The sequence below is a fragment of the Gekko japonicus genome, unplaced genomic scaffold, assembly GCF_001447785.1.
Source record: "Gekko japonicus isolate JY-2015 unplaced genomic scaffold, Gekko_japonicus_V1.1 scaffold1511, whole genome shotgun sequence".
In the NCBI taxonomy this organism is placed as follows: Eukaryota; Metazoa; Chordata; class Lepidosauria; order Squamata; family Gekkonidae; genus Gekko; species Gekko japonicus.
In genome coordinates, this window is record NW_015176017.1 from 66505 (window position 1) to 90459 (window position 23955).

Genomic DNA, 23955 nt, shown 5'->3' on the forward strand with positions numbered 1-23955 from the left:
GTTTAAACAGATCATGTAGTTCACAGAAATCAATATTACTAAGGCCAAAATAGATGCAATAATGAGAGATCTATAAACATATATCCTGCTTTTAAATTTTTTTCAAAAGCAGCAGAAGACTGCAATTCAGACCACCTACTGCACAGGCTGTGGTATTTTTTAATCCTTTCTGCATGCTGCTTTATGGATCTCAGTGGTCTCATCACCCAGCATGCAATATGGTCTGCAGGGCAGAACATACCTACAGACAGACACCTGATGTTTCCCCCACAGGGCCATAACAGTTCTAGGGGCAGTCCTATGAAAATGATATTTGATTAGTTGGTTATCATGAACAGTTGAGAGGGGTGGCAGGCTGCTACACTGACATTCCTATCCAAAACAACCCATCTTTTTTTCATTAACTTTTTGAAAATAGCAAAAACACAGGAAAATTTTAGGCCATGCACTCCAACAATAGTGCTAGAATGGGTCTGGGTGGTGAGGGGAAGGGCCAGTTTAAGGAGAAAATTCAATGCAAAGACTCTTTGTAGTATTAAACATGCAAATACACCCAAAGATTAGCTATTATGAACTGAGATCGAGGCAGCTCTTAAACAAGTGATTCATGTTTATTCAGCTCATAACAACACAAGACAAAATGCATGTAACCAGGCTGGCTTGAACCGGGGTAAACCACACCCAACAAACAGATAACAACCAATAGAAATACAGGGCTTGGAACCTATGAGAGTGGTTCCCACCAAAAACATATGCTTCTCTGATTGGCCAGTTCTTTATTTCAAACACTGCTTTGTTTTACTAGAGCTTATGCTTAAGCTAAACATTGCTTTATTAATTTAAGACACAACATTAGCCATAGAGTACAATCCCAGCATGATGGAGAACAGTGTTAAAAGTGTTAGTTGCAAAGTAATTTTTGCACAGAAAAGATGCTTTTCCTTATTTTACCACAGTCAACCATGCTTCTCATTACATGACTGCAGCCATTTTCCAAGTTATAAACACCAAAGATCTGAGACTCTGTAGCAGAACAAGCAGACATTTTGTAGTTTTCTGTGACATTTAGCAGCATCAACTACCTGCCTGCATATGTCTAAATACTTCTAGATGGATCACTGCCTTGTTGTGGCGAGGGGGCTTGCGCGGTTCGATGAAGCTGTGGGCTATGCCGTGAAGGGCCACCCAAGACAGACAGGCCACAGCAGAGAACTCAGACCAAGTGTGATCCACTGGAGAAGGAAATGGCAACCCACTCCAGTATCTTTGCCAAGAAAACCCCATGGACAATAACAAAAGGCTAAAAGATATGATGCCGGAAGATGAGCCCCTCAGGTCAGAAGGTGTCCAATATGCTACTGAGGAAGAGCAGAGGGCAAGTACAAGTAACCCCAGAAAGAATGAAGCGGCTAGGCCAAAGCCGAAAGGACGCTCAGTTGTGGATGTGTCTGATGGTGAAAGGAAAGTCCGATGCTGCAAAGAACAATATTGCATAGGAACCTGGAATGTAAGATCTATGAATCAAGGTAAGCTTGACGTGGTCAAAAATGAGATGGCAAGACTGAACATCGATATCTTAGGAATCAGTGAACTTAAGTGGACAGGAATGGGCGAATTTAACTCAGAAGACCATTATATCTACTACTGTGGCCAGGAATCTCGTAGAAAAAATGGTGTGGCCTTTATAGTCAACAAGACAGTACAAAAGTCAGTACTGGGATACAATCTCAAAAGTGACAGAATGATTTCGGTCCGATTCCAAGGCAAACCATTCAATATCACAGTAATCCAAGTCTATGCCCCAACCACTGATGCAGAAGAGGCTGAAGTGGACCGGTTCTATGAAGACCTACAACACCTCCTAGAACTAACACCAAAAAATGATGTCCTCATCATCATAGGGGACTGGAATGCTAAAGTAGGAAGTCAAAAGGTAACCGGAATAACAGACAAGTTTGGCCTTGGAAAGCAAAATGAAGCAGGGCAAAGGTTAACAGAGTTTTGTCAAGAGAACACACTGGTCATAGCGAACACCCTTTTCCAACAACCTAAGAGACGACTCTACACATGGACATCACCAGATGGGCAACACCGAAATCAGATTGACTATATAATTTGCAGTCAAAGATGGAGAAGCTCTATCCAGTCAGTAAAAACAAGACCTGGAGCTGACTGTGGTTCAGATCATGAGCTACTCATTGCAAAATTCAGACTTAAACTGAAGAAAATTGGGAAAACCACGAGGGGAGTGCCTGACGGGAGCTGGTCCATGGGGTCGCGAAGAGTCAGACTCGACTGTGCGACTGAACAACAACAACTTCTAGATGCCTCTGTTGGTGCAAACAAAGCAGAACGTGAAGATATGGTTCAGAAGGTGTCATGATCATAGGCCTATTGTGGTGTAGCCTACAAGTTCTGTGGAGGTCTAGTGGCTCCAAGGAAGCCTGTACTGGAGTAGTCATCAGGACCTACATTTCCCATGTTCCCTCTGGATCCTGTGATTGGGTAGCAGGAGACTTTGGAGGAAAAGCTACACCAATGGGGAACAGAGGGTGGTGCCTAGGAAGATGAGATAAAAGGCCTTACCTGGAGTGGGAGGATGTTCTCTCGCAGGGAGCAGGGCTGGTGGAAGCTGTTGCAGACAGAGGGATCCCTCATCCTAAAAGGGGTGAGTTAGACTGTGATCAGGTACCTAGGGAAGGTTTGGACTGTGTGGTAGGGTTGCCAAGTCGACTTACCTGCCAAGCGGGGGGATTCCTGGCTCCGGAAGTGATGTCATCGTGTTGCCCACGTTGGGGGCGGGGCACCGTGACTCAAGGGAAAACCATAGAGTTTTCCCTCGATTCACAGAGTGTCCCCCCCACAACGTGGCCAGCATGATGATGATGATGATGTCACCTCCTTGACAGCATAAGATGGATGGACATGTGGTGGAACCAATGAGAGCAGTTTCCAGAGAAGATTTTGTGAAACCTGTTGTAAAATAGTCAAAAGTATTTAAATTACTCAGAGTATCAATGGATCTTGCTCTATTGGAAAGAAGAGATTTCTTTGCTTATAAAAACCTTTATTTCTAAGGGTAAAAAGTATACAGGGAACCCACAAAATAACAGAACATTTAACAGCTACATTTTCTACTGCTTACTTCTCAAAACATAGTCACACACTAACACAGAGATAATGGAGAATCTGTCCTTCTTCTCGACCCCTAGAAAGGAAGTCACCTGAAAACAAACAACCAGTCTGTATCACAATAGAAGCTACTTTTCCCGGGCTAATTCCCCACTGGCTCAGTGCCAGGTATTCCTTCCAGGTCACTCTAAACAATAGCAATACTAGGTAAACGTTAACCCTATAATGACTGGATTGTCAGACCTTGTAAATACATACATTTCCAACAAAACCCAGTGCCCACTTAACAGTGAAGGAAATAGTTGTATTGGCATAACAAGGGGGAATTAAAGAAGACGCAGAAGAATATCATTTAAAAGAATACTTTGGAAAATAAGGCAAGATTAAAACTGTAGAAGTACTGGAAGACAGGCAGCGTGGAAAGAGGGATTGCTTTTGCGATGTTTGATGAACATGAGGCAGTTGACAAAAGTGTTGTTCAGAAGTACCACACTATAAATGGACAGAACTGTGAAGCGCAAAAAGCCCTCTAACGTTGTTAAATTTCTTAATAAAACTAGTTGTTACTCTGTTTGGGTCCTCACGACTCATTTGGTCATGTACAAGGGGAAACCTGTTGAAAAAGTACTGTACAAGAGGCAGGGTGGGTGCTCTGGGCCCTCCCAAGGAAACTCATACCAGAGTGGTGGCAGCCAGTAGTGAACCTTCCTAGCTGCTGCCCGTGACAAAAGGGTTTGAGTGCCACAACATAGGAGTCCCACATTCTTTAATCCAGCATTGCTACAGATGTTTCATAAGGTCATTTGGAGTGAGACTGAAATCTAAGGTATCAGCAAAAAGCTGCACATGAACAGCATGGGCTAGAATAGACACACAGGGAAAGCAGAAAGAATCCTGTCAAAGAGTCATTTGAAACTAACTTCTTTCTGTAGAGAACATCAGGACAAACAACTGTTGTGCAATGAAAAGCCAAAGGAAACATGGAACAAATGTTAAACTGGCAACTGTGGGTGAACACACTCAAAATTTTGATGCTAAAGTAGTGAGTACACTGGAAAAAATGGATTGATCATATAAAACAAGAAGAATGTTACAAAACTATAACTGTCTTCCTTTAGGCCTGTGAAGCATCAGGAACACCACTAACTCTCAATAAATACGTAATAAACAAACATGAGAGCTTATGGAAGAAACAATCCAAAAGAAAGTAACTCTAAGATAACAAAGTCTTCATTTTCTGTACAAGTTGTACTAATGGAGAAGTATATTCCTTAAGAAAACATGTAATTAATTATACAGCACATTGATCTAATCTTTGAAACGATTAGTCCAGTGGTTTGATGAGATAGTGCAGCCCAATCTGCAGTTCTGGAATGAGAGAATTGTGTGATGGATCAAAGCAAAACACTGGATAATGATAGAAGCTCGATTATTTGCTGTAATGAAAATGTGATCATGGCTACAATTCTAGTCCATTTAGGAATATTTCAAATGTTAATGCTTTTCCTACTTGAAAAAGAATGTTCATGTAGAAAATGCATGGAACTGCATGTAGACTAGCAAATATGACTGTTAGGGACACCTCCCACCAGCAGCCCTTGTCTTCCACTGCCCCTTGGTAGGGCAGCAAGGGAAAATGGTGGGGGAAATATCCATTGCTTTGAGAGGTGACCTTGCTTTCAGCACAAAACCAGAAGTGACATCATCACATTGGGATGACACTCTAAAAATCCCCCAAACCTCTATGATTTCACTCTAGAAGTTATGTTGCTCGAGTTGCCAGCTCTAATCTGGGAAATTCCTGGAGATTTTGAGGTGGAACCTGGGGAGGGCAGGGTTTGGGGAGGGGAGGGACCTCTGGAGTGTAATGCTATACAGTCCCCCTTCCAAAGCAGCCATTTTCTCCAGGTGAACTGATCTCTGTAACCTGGAGACCAGTTGTAATTCTGGGAGATCTCCTGCAGTTTGCCAGCACTTAGCTATTTTGCTGAGTATGACTAAGTGAAAGTGATATTTGTATGTGTAAATTCACAAGACAATTTACACATTGTTTTCATGCTTTTTCTGACACAGAACTGCTTTCAGTATAGGAAAATCATAACTGTTCCAGAAAATTTAGGCCAGAAGCAAGCCTACTTGAAATAAATTAAGGCATATTTCTGTGTTTAGGATTGTAGAGGTATACTATTTTTCAGCAAGCCCAGTTTTCTCTTCTAAGAGTGTTTTAATAGTGCATAGATTATTCACAAAAGACAGAGGCCCTAGTTTCTGCATTTTTTTATTTTAAATTTTCAAAGTATTACAAACATTTAAACAAAACACAACAAATTTGAAACTTCATAAATGTCTCTCAGAAACAGTCTGATCCTGTCAAGTGACAAAACAACTTTCTAAGCATATATAACATGAAGCTCCTCAATAATTAGCTGTCCATCTGGAGTAGTTGATGAGTTCGTGAACACTCCAGTCGAACCTTTAAGACCAAGTTTTTAGGCAGCTGCACACTACACCTCCTCTGTGAGGGACAATTAGGGCTGCCAATTCCCCCCGGGGGGCGAATTTCCCCCCCGCTTTGGAGGCCCGATTTCCGTCCCCGTGGAATCGGGCTCCGGGGGAAACCCCACCCCCGCGTGCACGTCACAAGCAAGTGACGTCATGATGCCGGGCACGCTGGGGGCGGGGCCACAGCCATTTGAGGGGAAAACAGAGTTTCCCCCTCAAATGGCTGTGGCCCTGCCCCCAGCATGCCTGGCGCATTACGTCACTTGCCTGTGATGTGCATGCGGCGCGCACGCGCGCGCTCCGGGAGCCACACCAGAGTCCCCCGCCGACGAGATAAGTCGATTTTGCAACCCTAGGGAGAATCTGTACATTTCAACTCCAGTGGGACCTTAAAGACCAGGTTTTATTCACGTACATGCTCACCCTCTCTGGGGCTACTCACCAAAGGAGTGCTTTTCCCCCCCCCAACCCCAGAGCCTTCCAGCGATGTGGGAGATATTGCCTCCCACCGCTTCTCCTGCCCGCCCCGCCTTCTCCCGCCTGCACGGCTAGCCGGATGGGATAAGCTCTCCCAGGCCGGCCCGCGCTGCTTCTCTCACCCGCCCGGCTAGCTGGATGGGCGAGAGAGGCTTTTGCCGGCCACCCCCCACACCTCCACCTCCCTTCTACCTTCCTTCCTTTCTCCCTCCCTCCTTTCTTCCTATCTTCCTATCTTTCTTTCTTTCTTCCTATCTTTCTTTCTTTCTTCCTTCCTATCTTCCTTCCTTCGTTCCTTCCTTCCTTCCTCTTTCTCTCTCTCTCCCCCCTGTTCCTTCCTTTCTTCCTTCCTACCACCCCCCACCCTTTCTAGGCTCGTTGTCTTCATCCACAATGGGCTTTGCTCCCTAGTCCTTATATAAGTCAGAAAAGGTTGTTTTTGCTGTTCCTTCAGAACAGACAGAAACTCTGCTTTATATCTGAAAAGATTTTGCCCCTCCACATGTTCATTATAAAGCACTGGTTTAAGACTGTAACAACGTAATAGAGCTCAGTATTCTATCCATATCCTAGGACTACTTCATTCTTTAGGAAAGCAGGCAGCACTACAGATGCCTGTTAGAACAGAAATGTTAGAATACTTTCAATCAAGTTATAAGGAATTTAAGTAATTCCTTATTCTGACTGCAGATGGTAAAATTGAGTAAAACATCTAGTTAGTGGGCAGGGGTAATATGTATTTCATTTTTAGTTTATTACTTTCTTAAAGGATAAATGTCAATGATCATACTTTTCCCTCTTACAACACTGTCAAAGGCAAAGGAGCCACAGGACAGCCAGTGTGGTATACTATTAAGCCAGGGTGTGGTACACCCAGATTTGAATGCCCATTCTGTCATGGAAACTTGCTGGGTGATGACACATTCTTAGCCTAACCTAACTCACAGGGCTGTAAGGATATAATGGAGGAGAGGATGATGATGTAAGCTGCTTTGGGTTCTCATTGGGGAGAAAGGCAGATAGACAGACAGACAGACAATCTGGCAAACTTGTAACAACAGAAATTTAGTTCCAGTACAGGGATTCTAAAACCAGTTCACATTTTCAAATGTATTTATAATTAGACCAGTAGAGTGAACCTCTGGGAACAATATAACAAAGGAGGAGGAGAAGGAGAAAGAATCAAGAAGAAGAGTTGGATCCATACCCCACCCTTCACTTGGAGTCTCAGAGTGGCTTACAATCGCCTTCCTTTCCTCTCCCCCTCCAACAGACACCCTGTGAGGTAGGTGGGGGCTGAGAGAGCTCTGAGAGAACTGCTCTTGAAGAGAACAACTCTGAGAGAACTGTGCCTGACTCAAGGTCACCCAGCTGGCTGCATGTGGAGAAGTGGGGAATCAAATCTGGTTCTCCATATTAGTCCACTGCTCTTAACCACTACACAAAACTACAGAAGATTAAGCTATCTTTTGCACCACTGCAAGAAGATCAAATCAGTCAATCCTAAAAGAAATTAACCCTGACTGTTCCCTGGAAGGCCAGATAATGAAACTGAAGCTCAAATACTTTGGCCACCAAAAGAGAAGGGAGCACCAGGGGTCATTTGGGGGGGGATGCGGGGGGACGCCATCCCCCCGGGTGAGGTGCGGGAGGGCGGGGCCTGGAGCTCCCTGCTGGTGCCCGCTGGAGGTCGCCGCCGGCTGTGGGGAGGACACACTTCCGGTGATGTCAGGGAGTGTGGCATATGCTAATGAGTTATGCTAATGAGTCCCCCTAGCTCTTTTTCTACGAAATGACCCCTGGGGAGCACTCACTGGAGAAGACCCTGATGCTGGGAAAGATTGAAGGTCAAAGAAGACGGGGATGGCAAAGGATGAGATGGTTAGACAGTGTCATAGATGCAACGAACATGAAATTGAGCAAACTTCAGAGGATGGCGGAAGACAGGAAGGCCTGGCGTGATCTGGTCCATGGGGTCGCAAAGAGTCGGACTCAACTGTGCGACTGAACAACAAAAAATAAACACCTCTTAAGTTTAACAGATCCTTCCTAGCAATAGTTCACTATTTTTATTACAAACTCCATTTCTGGCCATGGGATTTTTTGTGTGTGTATGTGTCCTTGTCAGAAAGAGGTCAGAGAAGGCCCCAAAGAGCACATTTCTCCTGATTTCTTTGTGTAGTTCTATCTCTTGAAGGCAACAGCTGTCCATTAATCACATACAAAAATGTCCTGGTTGTATCCAGACACATTTATATCCCAGGTGTCCTTCTGTATGCTTAGACTGTGAACCAGATTACATCTGCCTTGTCTGTTGTTTTCTATGTTAGCTTTATAGCATAGGCCTTCACCTTCCCATGGTGTCATGCTAAAGCTCAAATCCAAATTGCTTTTAATGAAAAATGAAAATAATGGAAGATAATCAAAAATAGAGAAGGTATTAGAACAGAGGTAGCCTATTTCTGGTAGTTCTTCTGTGTCTTTAATGTTTATATGACTGCTGAAAAATGAAGCTTTTTTCAGATACTGACAGGTGGTGATTAGAAAGCTTTTATCTGCTGAATTTCTGACTGCTACAGGAGACCTACTGGGGGAAAACCAGCTTCAAAAGCCACTTAAACAAACAGGACTGCAGCTCAGTGACCATATCAGAGGAAACAAACTGTTTTATTAATGTTGTGGCAGCAGACAATCACTCACAAGGTCACGTTAGAAATCTTTTTAGTAGGCTGTGGGTCTTGGCACTTAACCTGTTTTTTTCCCCTTCAGAGTATCTGTAAAGTGGTAATTTCAATCTAGGGCAGGAGAGTTGCTCTCTGATCCTGAACCAAAAAAAGATTTGAATAAGCTAAACATGTCGTCAGACTTATCACACCACAAGACAGATTGTCAACCAATTAGAGTAAGACTGGATAAAAGTGAAGTCAGTTGAGCAAGCATCATAACAAAACACAACTTTTTAAAAAAGTTATTGTACCTTAGGAATTTTTGATTGAATTGTTTATATAACTCACTTGCATTCATTTATATTTAAATAAATATATTTAGACTGATTTCCCACAAGCAGCTGTGCCACCCTCAAAAAAATCTTCCGTTCCCCCGATTGTATTCGTCAATTTCCCACTACTTGCTACGCGGCTGCATTTTGACCCGCAGCTTCACCTGATTTCCCCCGCATCTTTTCGATCCTAAAAAACCCCCCCAGGATCGAGAAGACATAGAGGAAATTGGGCGAAACTGCGCATCAAAATGTGGTTGCAGAGCAAGTAGTGGGAAATTGACGCATACAATCGGGGGAAAGGGAAGAGCATGTGGGAAATCGGTCCTAATTTGCAGCCTTGCCAAATATGTTGTTGTTTAGTCGCACAGTCGAGTCCGACTCTTCGCGACCCCATGGACCAGCTCCCGCCAGGCCCTACGATGGTGGACGACACGGGAGAATTTGGCGCAAGGGTTTCCGTTGGCGCCCAGTCTTCCGGACACACATGTGTTTACAGATGCCTCCTTAGAGGGCTGGGGAGCACACTCGGGGTCCATTCAGGTGAAGGGCCTTTGGTCCCCTAGGGAATCTAAGTTTCATATTAACAAACTTGAGCTTAGAGCGATAAGATACGCCCTTCTCTCTCTTACAGATTCCGGCCTTGGAAAGACTATCCAAATAGCTACGGACAATACAGTCGCGATGTTTTATATCAACAAGCAGGGTGGTACAGGTTCCCTGTCACTATGCAAGGAAGCTTCCCTCATTTGGGAATTAGCGATTCGGCAAGGGCTTCACCTCTCAGCGGTTCACATTCCGGGCTCTCAAAACAGCCTAGCAGACATACTCAGCAGAACAACTCTCATGGTCCACGAGTGGTCCCTCCCGTTCACGTACCTGATCCCCGTATTTCAGAAGTGGGGTTGGCCGGAGGTGGACCTCTTTGCCTCGATGGCGAACGCGAGGTGCCCGCTGTTCTGTGCCAGGTCACAAAGGAGGGACAACTGTCTGGGGGATGCATTCCTCCTCAGGTGGACTGGCGCCCTATTTTATGCTTTTCCACCTCTTCCCCTCTTATCGAGAGTGTTGACAAAACTAGCACACGACAGATCAGCGTGCATACTGATAGCCCCGCTATGGCCCCGTCGGCCTTGGTTCCCGCTGCTGCTAACGTTAACCAGGGGCGAAGGGTATCCATTGCCGCAAGTTCCGGACTTGTTACGGATCGGGCAGACTCGCCACCCTGCCCCCCACACCCTAAATCTACACGCATGGTTCATTTCCACGTAGATACTTGTTCCGATAGAGTAACTGAGATATTGCTAGCCTCTCGTAGGCCCTCCACGTGGAAGTCCTATACGGCCAAATGGCGTCGATTCACGGTTTGGGCGCAAGACCGTAAAATTCGCCCGGACACTTGTCCTTTAATGGAGATCTTTGAGTACCTCCTGACACTACTTGACCTCGGTCTTTCCCCTTCGTCCATTAAGGTTCACTTTGCGGCCATATCGGCTTTCCACTTGGGAATCGAATCCAAGCCGATATTTTCCAATGCCTTATCGAAAAGGTTTCTAAGGGGATTGTACAACAAGTTCCCTGCAATACGGCCTCCCTTCCCTCAATGGGATCTCAAACTAGTGTTAACGCAGATGATGACAACTCCGTTTGAACCACTGGCTAAGTCTTCTTTAGTTCATTTGACACACAAGGTCGCTTTTTTGGTCGCCGTTACTTCGGCTCGTAGAGTTGGGGAATTACAAGCCCTGCGAATAGATTCCCCATATTTGAAATTTCACCCTGATAAGGTGGTGCTACGGCCAAGCGCAGATTTCCGGCCAAAGGTGCTTACTGCGTTCCATACTTCACAGGACATAGTCCTCCCGACTTTCTTCCCCAGTCCGGTTTCCGAAGTAGATAAGGAATTACACACTTTGGATCTCAGACGAGCGTTATTGTTTTACTTGAAACGCACGTCGGTGTTCAGGTCCACGGTTCGTTTGTTTGTTTGTTGCACTGGTCCCAAAAAGGGGCAGACGGCCTCGAAGCAATCCATCTCCAGATGGATCGTTTCGGCCATTCGTAGTAGTTATGAAGCTGCAGGTCTCCCCTGTCCCTTTCCAGTCCGAGCCCACTCTACGAGACAGGCAACCTCGACTGCCTTTGCGGCGTCTATCAATATTTCTGACATATGTAAGGCAGCTACTTGGTCTTCACCTTTGACTTTCATTCAACACTATTCAATCGATGTTGATTCTAAAGCTGACGCATCTGTGGGTACAGCAATGTTGCAATCATTACTTGAATAAACTGTTTCGCCCACACCCGCCTCCGAGTCTTGTGTAGCTTGCTAGACTCCCATGTGGGACTGCACAGAAGACACGAAGATGAAAACATGGTTGCACTTACCTGTAACTGATGTTCATCGAGTGTCTTCTGTGCTGGCACACATCCCTCCCTCCTTCCCCGCTGTGGACGACTTCTATTTTCCACGGCGGCAGGTTAGGACTGAGAGAGAGAGGTGCCTCCCCCTCCCCTCGTCACGTGACCAAATGGGCGGGAAATGGCTCATTTCACAATTCTCTCTGAGGGGAGGGGGGACTCAATTCTTAAAGTATTGAGAAAGCTCTTGGAATGTTCTTCCGCGGCAGGCCTGCCTTCCGGCAGTCCCATGTGTGCCAGCACAGAAGACACTCGATGAACATCAGTTACAGGTAAGTGCAACCATGTTTTCTTGCGCTCCTGAGATGAGATTTCCCTAATGATGCTTATTCAGAAGCAATAAAGCCATACTAGAAATGGCTAGGCATTCCATTCTTGTAATTCTTATACAAAAAAGTGACTCAGAGCAAAAGCTAACTGTAATTTAGGACCATTGAGAAATTATTGAAATGAAGAATCAGTTCAAAGACACCAATTCCAAAGGGGTAGCTAAAGTCCTAAGGGGTAGCTAAATAAGTCTGCTGTAGCTAACAAAAAAGGAGCCTTGTAACTGATTTCCTGAAGCATAAACTTTTGTAGCCTAGAGCCCACTTCATCAGATGCAGGAAGTGAATCCTCAGTCAGTGTATGTATGTATACAGACACAGACTGACAGAGGGATGAGGAACTGTGGGATTAAAAGTACAACTCAGTTTCCCCAAATCAGTTCCCCCAACTCAGTTCCTCCCACCCCTGGGTTGCTAACTTTTAAGCTGGTTCCTCTAGCTGTCCTTTTACTATCAATTTGATCTGCAGCAATTATTTCCCTCCCAAAAAGTTTTATTAATTTTTGTCAAAAATACATAAATGATGTAATCATAAACAGGTTTCTTCACTGAAAAGGAAGAATATTGAAAGCAGTAACATCCTAAATTTTTTGAATCATCAGGACTGTGCCATGAAGTTCTGTATTAATTTCATTTCTGTATATTGAACCTCTATAAAGGGGCAGGACATTTCCCCCCTGGCCAGTTGGCAACTTTAGCACCCACACCAGCCCCACCCCCATATCCATGACTGAGGATTCACTACATGAACCCAACTGGACTCTAGCCCACAAAAACAAATTCAAAAACACAAAATCAAACTGGCATGGGAACAAGGAACCTAAACCCAGGCAGATCTCTCTAAAACCTGTTCTCTGTTGCAACATCAGCATCTGTGCCCTATGTAGAGCTGTGTGAGCATACTGATGGAACAGACACGGGCCATGGCCATAACCCATCCAACAGTCTGATCCCAGGGTCAGTGTCTGGCCTATGCAGAATCAGGCTTTAGAGTCCTTCTGTCTGCCCTGCACTACAATATGTTTGGAGGAGAACAAGGACAGAACTGAAGGGTGGTTAAATTATAGTTTTGCTTGCTGCCAAAAAAAAGATACAAGTGGGGGGGGGGGCTGAATGAATTAAAAATGTTTGTTGTTTTGTGTAGAAGAGAAAGTCTGGCTTCAAAATAAAATAGAAGATTTTTAATGTGATGTATTGCTATTGGCATGCTTGAACTTCCCAAAGTTTCCAGTTTAAGGCTTTAATCAAAGCTCTATCTGTGTTCCCTAAGGCAGAATCTAACACCGGGCCAAACCAATGTGGTTGGCTTTGGCTCCCAAAGCACAGCATAGACAGAGTTTGGGTGAATCTGGCTCTGAAATATCATTTTAGTTATATAAACATGGATTTTTAAAAAACACACATACAAAATCTTATTGAGATAATTGTCCATTGCTCCTAAAATATAATATTAAAAACATTTTTATTTCAGTGGTGTGCATTACAGTGCCCCGTGTCCAGTGACAATGCTACCTTTAAAGTCTTAAGGGATTCATTGGTAATTGACCTGATTAGTCAGGTAATTCAGGAGGGCATTTTTATTAATTGAATAGGACTGTAATAAAATGGATTTATTCAGGAGAATGCTTGTACGAGAAGAAGAGATTGGATTTATACCCTGCCCTTCACTATGTGAAGGAGTCTCAGAGCGGTTTACAATCTCCTTTCCCTTCTGCTCCCCACAACAGACACCCTGTGAGGTAGGTGAGGCTGAGAGAGCAGCTCTGAAAGAACTTGTAACTGACCCAAGGGCACACCAGCACCTGCATGTGGAGGAGTGGGGAATCAAACCTGGTTCTCCCAGATTAGAGTCCACGCTCCTAACTATTATACCAAACTGGAGCAAGGGCTGTACTGTTTACTACAGGCATTGCTTGCGTTTAAAGCATTGATTTCTAATTTCTAGCTGCCCAAATAGGGCAATTTAGCCAAAGCTTGTCAGATCTCAGAAGCTAAACAGGGTCAGCCTTGGTTAGTACTTAGATGGAAGACCACCAAGGAAGACCAGGGCTGCTATGCAGAGGAAAGCAATGGCCACCACCTCTGACTATCTCTTGCCTGGAACACCCTATGGATGGGGACGCCATGAATGAGCTGTGAATCAATGAGGTGTTCTTCTTTCTAATTTCTGCAATTTCTGTAATCCAGTTTTTGCACATCACAACAGATATTATTTTGCATTTTGCATTGCACAGGCAAGAGACCTTTTTGGGCTTCTTGCTGTAAACTGATGGTTGTCTTTAAAATTATAAATTCTCTGAGCAAGCAGGACAGTACAGAAACATTCTGATGAAGATTAATTCAGAATGGAGTTCGGCTGACAGTCTGAATGTTTGTCATGTATTTTAACTCCTTTTGTATACTTTTTAAAATGAATTATATATTTATACTGTTTTATACTTTTCCTATTTGTTGAGAGATGGAATTGATATTTGCTTTATGGATTTATATTTGCTGACACACGCTACATGGATTGTGCGCGCACACACACACCCATAGGCTCAATGGAAGCTATTCAAATCACCTGTTGTGGCAGTTACACATAGAAGGTGCCTGCATTTCATGTTAATGAAGTTTCCAATACGCAGCTGCTGGCCTGAGGGAGAAGATGCACACATCGCCATTGTGTCAGCCAAACAACAACTCAGGAGAAGTAATTCCCCCATTGCTGAACTGTTGAAAAACAGGTATACACATCTTTGCTTAACATCTGAAAGAGCATTTCCTGTTAGTTGACTCTTTGATTACCTGGGAAAGGCAAGCTTCATCTACACATCAAGAAGATTCCTTGACTCCAAGCTTTCACACTTACCCAGATGGTTTCTCTTGAGTTAGAGTCTAGAGTTTCAATATTGGCCAAACCCTTTAGGTAGCCACCCTTCACTGCATGCACCCAATGAGGTTAGTGATGAGACAGACTTACAGATAGGTGGATCTAGAGGATGGCACAGTTGCCACCCACCCCAAAGATTCACCTATAAAAGCTAAGGACCATGTGCTTGGTCTTTGCTAGCCGCATTTCCCCCCACCACCCCCTATCTGCTTTCTAATCCTCTCATGCCCAGCTTACTATACCCAAATCCTTTGTGTTTGCTTGATCTTTTGGTCTGCAGCCAAGAGGTCCACACTAGCTGGCTGGTTCTAGCAGTGTGATTTAGAAACATCCCTAGGTTCTAATATTCTGACCCCTCATTCTTCTTGCAACAGACAAGGTTTCAGGACAGATAAGTATAAACCGTTACCTACCCACCTGCTAATTTAAAAGGGACTATTTTAGTACTGTATTTCTAAGGAACTTGATTGAAAGTGTGTGTGCGTCTGATATGTGCGTATGTGATTTATATATTCTTAAGTAAAAGACAGATTATTTTGAATCTACCAGCCTCGACTCTTTCACTGGGAAACCCCGGGGGTGGACTGGACCTTGGTATAGTTGGCAGTTACTCAGAGTAAAATGTGCTGACTGCTGTACATAAAGCAGTTCGGCTAACATATTGCATTGTGAAATTTTGTAATCTGACTTGAGTCTCAGTGAGAAAGGTGGCTTACAAGTTAAATAAATTAAATGTACAAAGGAATTTATGTACTTATGACTAGTAGAGTTATTATGTACCAACTTTCAACAGAAAGCGTAAGGTCTTACTGAATCAAGAAGGGGTGTGTGTCGAGTTGGTGTTGTGGTTAAATGCGTGGACTCTAATCTGGGAGAACTGAGTTTGATTCCTCACTCCTCCACTTGCACCTGCTGGATAACCTTGGGCAAGCCGTAGTTCTGATAAGAGCTGTTCTTGAAAAAGAACAGTTTCTGTCAGAGCTTTCTCAGTCCCACCTACCTCACAGGGTGTCTGCTGTGGGGAGGGGAAGGGAAAGGAATTTGTAAACTGCTCTGAGATTACTTTGGGTAGTGAAGGGCAGGGTATAAATCCAATCTCCTCCTCCTCCTCCTCCTCTTCTTCTTCGGTTCAAGTGGTTTCCTGGGTAAAATGGCTTCCTGGGTCACTTTCCATCTTGTAGACTGGAACTTCTTTGGTTGCTCTGCTTGATGACCTGGGCCAGGTAGCTGATAGGGAGCCTGATTCCTTGATGGTGGTTTTTGGATCTCTAGGCAGCTTTTGATACCATCAACGGGTGGGGAGCATGCTAAAACCACCATCTTCTCAAGATTAACTGTTTTTTTTTGCAAGCTTTGCTATTTAAGTTTTTAACCAATTCTGTTGGTTTTATTTGCTATTATGGCTGTTTTTCAATGGTTCTAAATTTAGGTAAGTCATGAGATAGATTTTAATTATTGCTGATTACTTTGTTTTATTTGTTTGTGGCTAGCATAACCAGCCCCCATGTGGGGCCTGGAATTCCCCTGGAATTACAACTGATCTCCAGAGTGCAGAGCTCACTCCCCCTGGAAGGAATGGCAGCTTCAGAGGGCAGATTTTGTGGAATCATATCCCCATTGAGCTCCCTTCCAAACTCTACCATGCCCAGCTGCTGCCCTCAAATCTCCAGGAATTTCCCAAGCTGGAGTTGGCAACCCTATGATTCATGACATGTACTCTAGGAAAAGTGTGAAACCTTTCTGGGCATAAGAACCCTTCCTTCTAGGCTGGGTAATCTGCCTTGAGTTTCAATGAGAATGGCAGACTATAAATTAACTTCAATTAAAATTAATTAATTAAATGGTTCTTCCTGTGGCTGGAAGAATGCCTCAAACTTTGCCAAGTACAATGGTAGAATGCAGTCCATTATTTTTATCTGATTTATCATTTTTTCTCATTAATGCTTTTTGGTAGGAGGGAAGGAAATAGCTTTAATAAAACAAACACACAAACAAATAAATGGCTTTTGTGCATGCTCTGGATTTCATATATCTTTGCGATACATTTGGGATCAGGAAATCAATTGAGACAGGATTTCATGAACTCACTGGATAGTGCAGAACTATATACCTTTTCTCATCTTTAGTGGCTAGCATTCAGGGACAGACTGGGATGGGGGGAAAGGCACTGGAAAAGTGCCCTGCCCCCAGCCTGCCCTGGCCCTGCTACCACAGGAGGAAGGGAAGGAGAAAGAGCCCACCCAGCCAGTCACAGCTGTATGCAGCTCAGCCAGGCAGGCCCTTCCTGTGAGGCATGGGGTGAGGCTGGGTTGAGCATGTCCTTCCCTGTGCTGCACTGGGTATAGCGAGGCTGGGTTGCACCATGTTGCACCTGGCAGGTTGACACCATTGGAACACCTCATGTCATTTTGGGTGGGGCAAGGCTAGGCATCCCTTGCCACGTGGAGCAAGGCTGGGTACATCCTTCAGCACTTAAGGCAAGGACAGAGATCCCAGGGTGCCAGCTGGCATCCATGAGAAGTTTAGGTGCAGGGCAATGGGAGGAAATGATATTGTGTGACACAGGTTACATCTCCCTAAAAGCTCATGAAACCCAACCCTCTCAACCTTGTTCTTTGGGCCAGCAGGAGAAGGGTCTGGGTATAGAAATGACATTGTGCAATGTGGGATGTTACATCCACCCCGAAACCTGGATATGATCTAAATACCATAATTTTTGGGGGGGAACAGACAGAGCATCATCCAACATGTTTACATCACATCTGGTCATTGGGGAGATGAGATATCATGTACCATGCAATGTCATTTCTATACCCAGACTTTTCTCTCACCAGTCCAGGGAGCAAGGGTGGCAGGGTGGGCTCACCAGTCGGACTCATCCAGTCATAAGCAGGCAAATGGTAAGGCCAGGCAAGGGCCACTGGCTTGTGGTAGCAGATTATGTCCTCCCTCACTTGGGGCTGGGGTACCCTGGATCCCCCCCCCCGGCCATTGGTTCACTGGGATTTTTCCTTGTGGTCTTAATGGTCCATCTGAAGTGGGTGGGCTGAGAATTATAAGTACACTCATGCTCATCCCTAAGTGTCATTGCCTCTCTGTTATGTCCGCTGACCACCACTAGGCGACAGCGACATTACCAGAGTTTGGGTCTCAAGAAACAATAGGGACTAGGATCCTGAAACCTCAAGCAGTCACCAATAGGAACCTTGGCAGGAAGTTTAAACCCACCAATGGGACCTGTGGGTGATCCACAGGGACTGTATATAGTTGGCCATCAAGCTGGTATTTTCCGTTCTGTTGTGTACCAGTAAACTATGTGCTGATAATCATGCTGTTTCCTGATTCTTCAGTGCATCAAACCCACTACACAACAATGGTGACAAGGATGGGATCCCGCTGAGCTGGCCGGGTCGTGGAGGCATCTGAGGAAGACAGTACCTGAGGATGACTGCGGCTACAGCCGATGAATCCAGAAGAAGACCAAGTGACCTCCACACCTTCTTCACTTTGTGCTTCGCCTCCTCCTCCACCTCCATGCAGCACGATGGCAGTCGCTCCGGGAGCGAGACTTGTCTCTCAGTTCGACCTGACCCGTCTGCATCACTGGAAAGCCTGGGTCGAGGGACTCAAGTCCATCTATGAATTCACCACCAAAGAACATAAGAAAGGTCTCCTCATTGGCTCCTGTGGTCCCGCCACAGTGGAGCTGGCCTGAAACCTGCTCTCCCTCACCAAGCTGGCTGATGCCTCGTTTGAGGATATAATCAAGAAGCTCCAGGACCATTTCATCCCATGGCCGTTGGAGATTGCGCGCCACATTGCCTTCTACACCCAGCAACAACCACCACCGGAATAGGTAGCAGAATACCTGGCTGAGCTCCACTGGCTCACCTCGGAGTGCTCTTTCGGGGGCCATCTTGAAACGGCCCTCTATGACAAACTAGTTTTCGGGCTGATCGACAAGAAGCTCTGGTGCCACATCCTGGAGGATGAGAAGTGCTCACTAGCCTCTGCCCTTTCCACTGCCATGGCGCAGGCAGTAAGGAAAGCCTGCTTTAACAACTGCTTCAGCTGTTCGAACCCCACCGCGGTCAGGGTGAGCTCCTGGCCCTACGTCCCAGCTCCTGTCCACCCAGCGGTTCGAAAGCCCGTTAAAGGGCAAGTAGATAAAATGGGTACCTGCTATTAGAGCGGGGGGGCACCCACCCCTGGCGTAGCAGTGGCGGTGGAGAGTGGAGAGCAATAAAGCGGCGGCAGCGGAGAAAAATGGCAGCTGGCGAGGCGAGGCGGCGAACAAAGGAGGCCGGACCAACAAGGCGCGGAGGCGGAGCGACACAGCAGGGTGGAGCCTGACTTGGACAGAGGCCGCTGCGAGCATGCGCGGAAGCACAAAGTGGTCCGGGCCTGGAGATGGAATTTGCGACAGCCGAAAAAAGTGGAACTGCGAAGACCTGCACTAGAGAAGGGTCGTTGCCGGACTGTCCCCTCGCAAGAAGATCTGCTACAACAGAATAAGGGTGCCTGGTAGGCTTCTCACCGTCCCTACACATATGCGGCCCTAGATTAGGATTGTATGAATTAGAATTGTAAGCCGCTCAGAGCCCCTAGGGGGTGAGCGGGATAGAAGCCAAAGGATAAATAAAAAAATTAAAAAAATAAATGGGAGAGAAACTGTCCCTCGACCGCATCCGCCATGCACCAGACGCAGGATGACAACCTTGACCCAGACTGAGAGGAGGTCCACCGCACCCAACAATCCTCCAGGCACTGGGAACAAGGCCCCGCATCACGCTCCATGCTTGTCCAGGAGTGTGCAAGCTACAGAGACAAGCACGACCAGAAAACCTGTCGGTTCCAGGACACCAAGTGCCATGGGTGCGGCCGCATGGGGCACATTTCACATGCCTGCCATTCCCGGGCGTCCAGAGCCCAGCCGGCACTGCCACAGCCCCACCAAATAGCGCACATTCACTGCAAGGACAATGGATCCAAGGAAGAGCTCTACCTCCTCTCAGCCAATCCAGTTGAACAGGTACTAAGACTTCCAAGCCAGTCCTCTGCCACGAAGATCCAGGCCTGGGTCCAAATAGAGGGGTCTCCCTGCACTATGGAGCTTGATTCTGGCTCCGTAGCCTCCATTATATCAGAGGAGACTCTTAAGAGACTCTGCCCCCATGGGGGGCCCCACCTGCACCCATCTACCCTCACCCTGACAAACTTTCAGAGGAACCATGTTCTGATAAAGGGTGTGGGGAGTTTCCGGGTCCAGTATAAAGGGTTTGATGGCCAATTGGAATTGGTGGTGGTCACGGGGGACCTGATCAGCTTCCTCGGCCACTCATGCCGCACAGGATTTCTGAGAGGTCTGCGATGAGTCCCTGTCCGTTTCTGATGGGACCCTGGGTAGCTATACGTGCCCTCCGTTGTCGCTGCAACTTGACCCTAACGTGGCTCCCATCCATATGTGCTCCAGGAAAGTTCCATTCGCGTGACATCCAAAAATAGATGCGGAGTTGGATTGCCTTGTGGATCAAGGAGTCTTGGAGCTGGTCTCCCACGCCACATGGGAGACCCCCATAGTCACCCCGGTTAAGCTAAACAGGGACGTCTGCATCTCCGCAGATTACAAGTGCACGTTAAATAAGGCACTTCAGGACCACGCTTACCCGGACCTAGTTGTCAGCTATGTGCTAGCCTCCCTGGCAGGGGCAAAGATTTTTGGGAAACTGGATCTGGCCCAGGCCTACCAGCAGCTCCTGGTGGATGAGGCCACCGTAGTGGTGCAAACTATCGTCACTCATAGAGGGGCTTTCAAAGTAAAAAGACTGCAGTTTGGGGTGAGCGTGGCCCTGGGCCTCTTCCAACAACTAATGGACTCTCTTTTAAAAGGGATCCAGGGGGTCACGCTGTTTTTCGATGATTGCCATGGCAATGACTGCTGAATTCGCCACCTGGCTGTGCACCATCTGCCGCCGTTTCCACGAGGCGGGCCTAAAGGTGAAGTGGGAAAAGTGCCTCCTGGCTTGTGGTACTTTTTGGGCTTCACAGTTGATGCAGATGGCTTACATCCCACTAGGGACAAAATTAAAGCCATCATGGAGGCATCCCCGCCCAAATCCAAAGCGGAACTGTAGGCGTTCCTAAACTTCTACCACGCCTTCCTCCCCCACAAGGTGGTGTTAGTGGCCTCTTCTCTTTTACCACACCTTCCTCCTTGGCCTCTTCTCTTCTGATTGGTGAACTCTGCAGGTCCTTCCCCCGCGGGTCTTGCGGTGGTCCATTTTCTTGTCCGGCTATTCTTACACCCTGCAGCATCACCCGAGCAAGGCCACGCTGACGCCTTGAACCGCCTGCCCTTGCCATCCGTGGAGGACAACCCGGCTCTGCTCCACCACATTCTACAAGTCGAGGACCTTCTAAATCCCCCCTCCAGGTGGTGGACATTGCCCGCCACTTGGCCAGGGACCCCGTCATCTCCCGGGTTCTGGGCTGGGTGGTGAGGGTGTGGCCTGTGGCAACAGATGGGCCTGAGTTCACTGCCTTTGCCACCCGCCAGAATGAGTTATCCATGTACAAGGGCTGTTTATTGTGGGGAGACCCGGTAGTCATCCCCAGCGTATTGCATCACAGAGTCCTGCAGGCTCTACATGAGGCTAATCCCGGCATCGTCCGGATGAAGGTCCTGGCCCGCAGCTACATATGGTGGCTAGGGATAGATGCGGAGGTGGAGGCTTGGGTAAAGCACTGCCAGACTTGCCAGGCCGTCAGGCCCAATCTGCCAAGCGCACCCACTCAAGCATGGGAATCTATCCGGATGCCATGGTCACGGCTCCATGTGGATTTCGCCGGGCCATTCCACGGGCTGTTGTTTTTAGTAATGGTGGACTCCTATTCAAAATGGTTGGAAATCAACCCGGTCTCTGCCACCTCCTCCAAAGCCACCATCTGGGTGCTCTGCAAGATCTTTGCCACCCACGGGTTGCCAGACACCATCGTATCGGACAACGGGATGGCGTTCACCTCAGAGGAATTCCAGGAGTTCCTCCGCAGCAATCTGATCCGGCATGTAAGGTCCACCCTGTTTCACCCCACTACCAACAGCCAGGCGGAACAGATGATGTGCACCGCCAAGGAAGCCCTCAGTCGGCTGACGGAGGGGGACTGGGAATTCCATCTGGCATGCTTCCTCCTGGCACAACGGACAACCCCGAACCCGGTCAGCGGGCGCTGCCCCACAAAACTCCTCATGGTTTGGTGACCTGCAATCCTCTTGGACAGACTGCACACGTACAGGGCCCCAGAGTCACGCACTTCGTCCGAGCAGAGGGAGGCACTGCGGGGATTTTTCTTGGAGGACCCTGTCTACATCAGGAACTATGGCAAAGGCCCCAAATGGATTGCCGGCCAAGTCATCCGCCCCACCAGCCCCATGTCCTATGAGGTCTTGACAGACTGTGGACAGGTCCTGTGGAAGCATGTTGACCAGCTGCGCTTGCGCATGCTTCTGGCTCCGATGGAGGTCCTGGCCCCAAGGGCCACCGAGAGGGAGCTGCCAGACATCCAAGAATGGGAAACTTCCAACGAAAGTTTGCAGGAGCATGCCCCCATCGCCGCAGCCGCCCTGGACGACAGAGCGCCTGCCTCCGCCCTGGAACCAGATGAGGCTCCGCTGCCTCCCCCTCCTAGTACTCCAGGGATGGGGCAGAACAGGCCTCCCATCATCCTGGTTCCGACTCCGAGGCTTTCCACGCGAGAGTGCCAGCCCCCCACCTACCTAAAGGACTATGTCACATAGGCTGGGTTTGAACTACAGGGGAAGGGGTGTTATGTCCGCTGACCGCCACTAGGCAAAAGCGATGTTACCAGAGCTTGGGTCTCAACAGACAATAGGAATTACAATCCTGAAACCTCAAGCTGTCACCAATAGGAACCTTGGTGGGAAGTTTAAACCCACCAATGGGACCTGTGGGTGGTCCACGGGTACTGTATATAGTTGGCCATCCGGCCGGTATTTTCTGTTCTGTTGTGTACCAGTAAACTATGTGCTGATAATCACGCTGTTTCCTGATTCTTCAATGCATCGAACCCACTACACAACACTCTCCCACCTCTTCCTTCACATCAAGCTGTGTAAGAATATAAGAAGACCCCTACTTGGGTCAGAACAAGGTTCCGTTGACGTAGTCCAGCCTGTTTTCAACAGCAGCCACTCACATATTTCCAGGAAGCAAGGCATGAAGGCAGTCCCCTCCCCCCCCCGACGATTTGATGCCATCTCATAACTTAGCTATATAATTGCTGATTCTGGATATTCAGGACTCTAATATATGATCCTTCCTTTTTTGAATGTACCAATCAGACTATGCATTCACAGACATATGTAAAAGAGGTCCTTGAATGCTTAAAGGTTGGAAATAGGGCAAATATACAGCATCTTGATCTCTTTTGTCCATTTCCAACAGTGCATAGGGTTCATGAATACAGGCCTCTATGCCCTGTTGTTGGCCCTCAAGGATAATTGGTTGGCCACTGTGTGAAACAGAATGCTGGACTAGATGGACCATTGGTATGATGCAGCAGGGTTCTTCCTATATTTTTATTTGGCTCTTGACAGCCCTGTTTCTTGGTTCTTGTTCTCCCCATCTTTATGCTCCACATGCACTCAGTGAATTCAGTTAATTCACTGAAGCATAACATAGAGAAGGCTTATAGAGAATGGAAAGAAAAACAGCCTACACTGAATCACTACTTCTCCATTAATTCCCCTCAAGCTTGTGAGAAAGCAAAGATAGGTGGATTTACTCCCCCTCCTAGTACTCCAGGCACGGGGCAGAACAGGCCTCCCATTGCTAAATGATGTGAATCAGTCTGGCATTTTGACCCATGTTTCGCTTGCACATAAAATGGCCAGAATTTGCCCAGACATTGACCTTTGTGATAAAATCCTCACCATCATATTCATCACTCCTTATTTTGCCTTTTGCAGTTACCCCTTTTACAGGGTTCATAAATCCCTGTTATCTTAATTTGAGAGGCTCCAGAGAGATGTGGTTATTTTCTCTCTTATAAATGCTGCCATATCAGCATGATCTTTCAGAACATTTTCTAACTTTCTAGCATATGTCTCCTAATCCACCTCTAAATGGCCCTTCTGGCTTTAAAATGTTCAATGGATTCATTCCAGCTCAGTGCTTTGAACTCTTCTATACTAAGTCATCAATGCACCT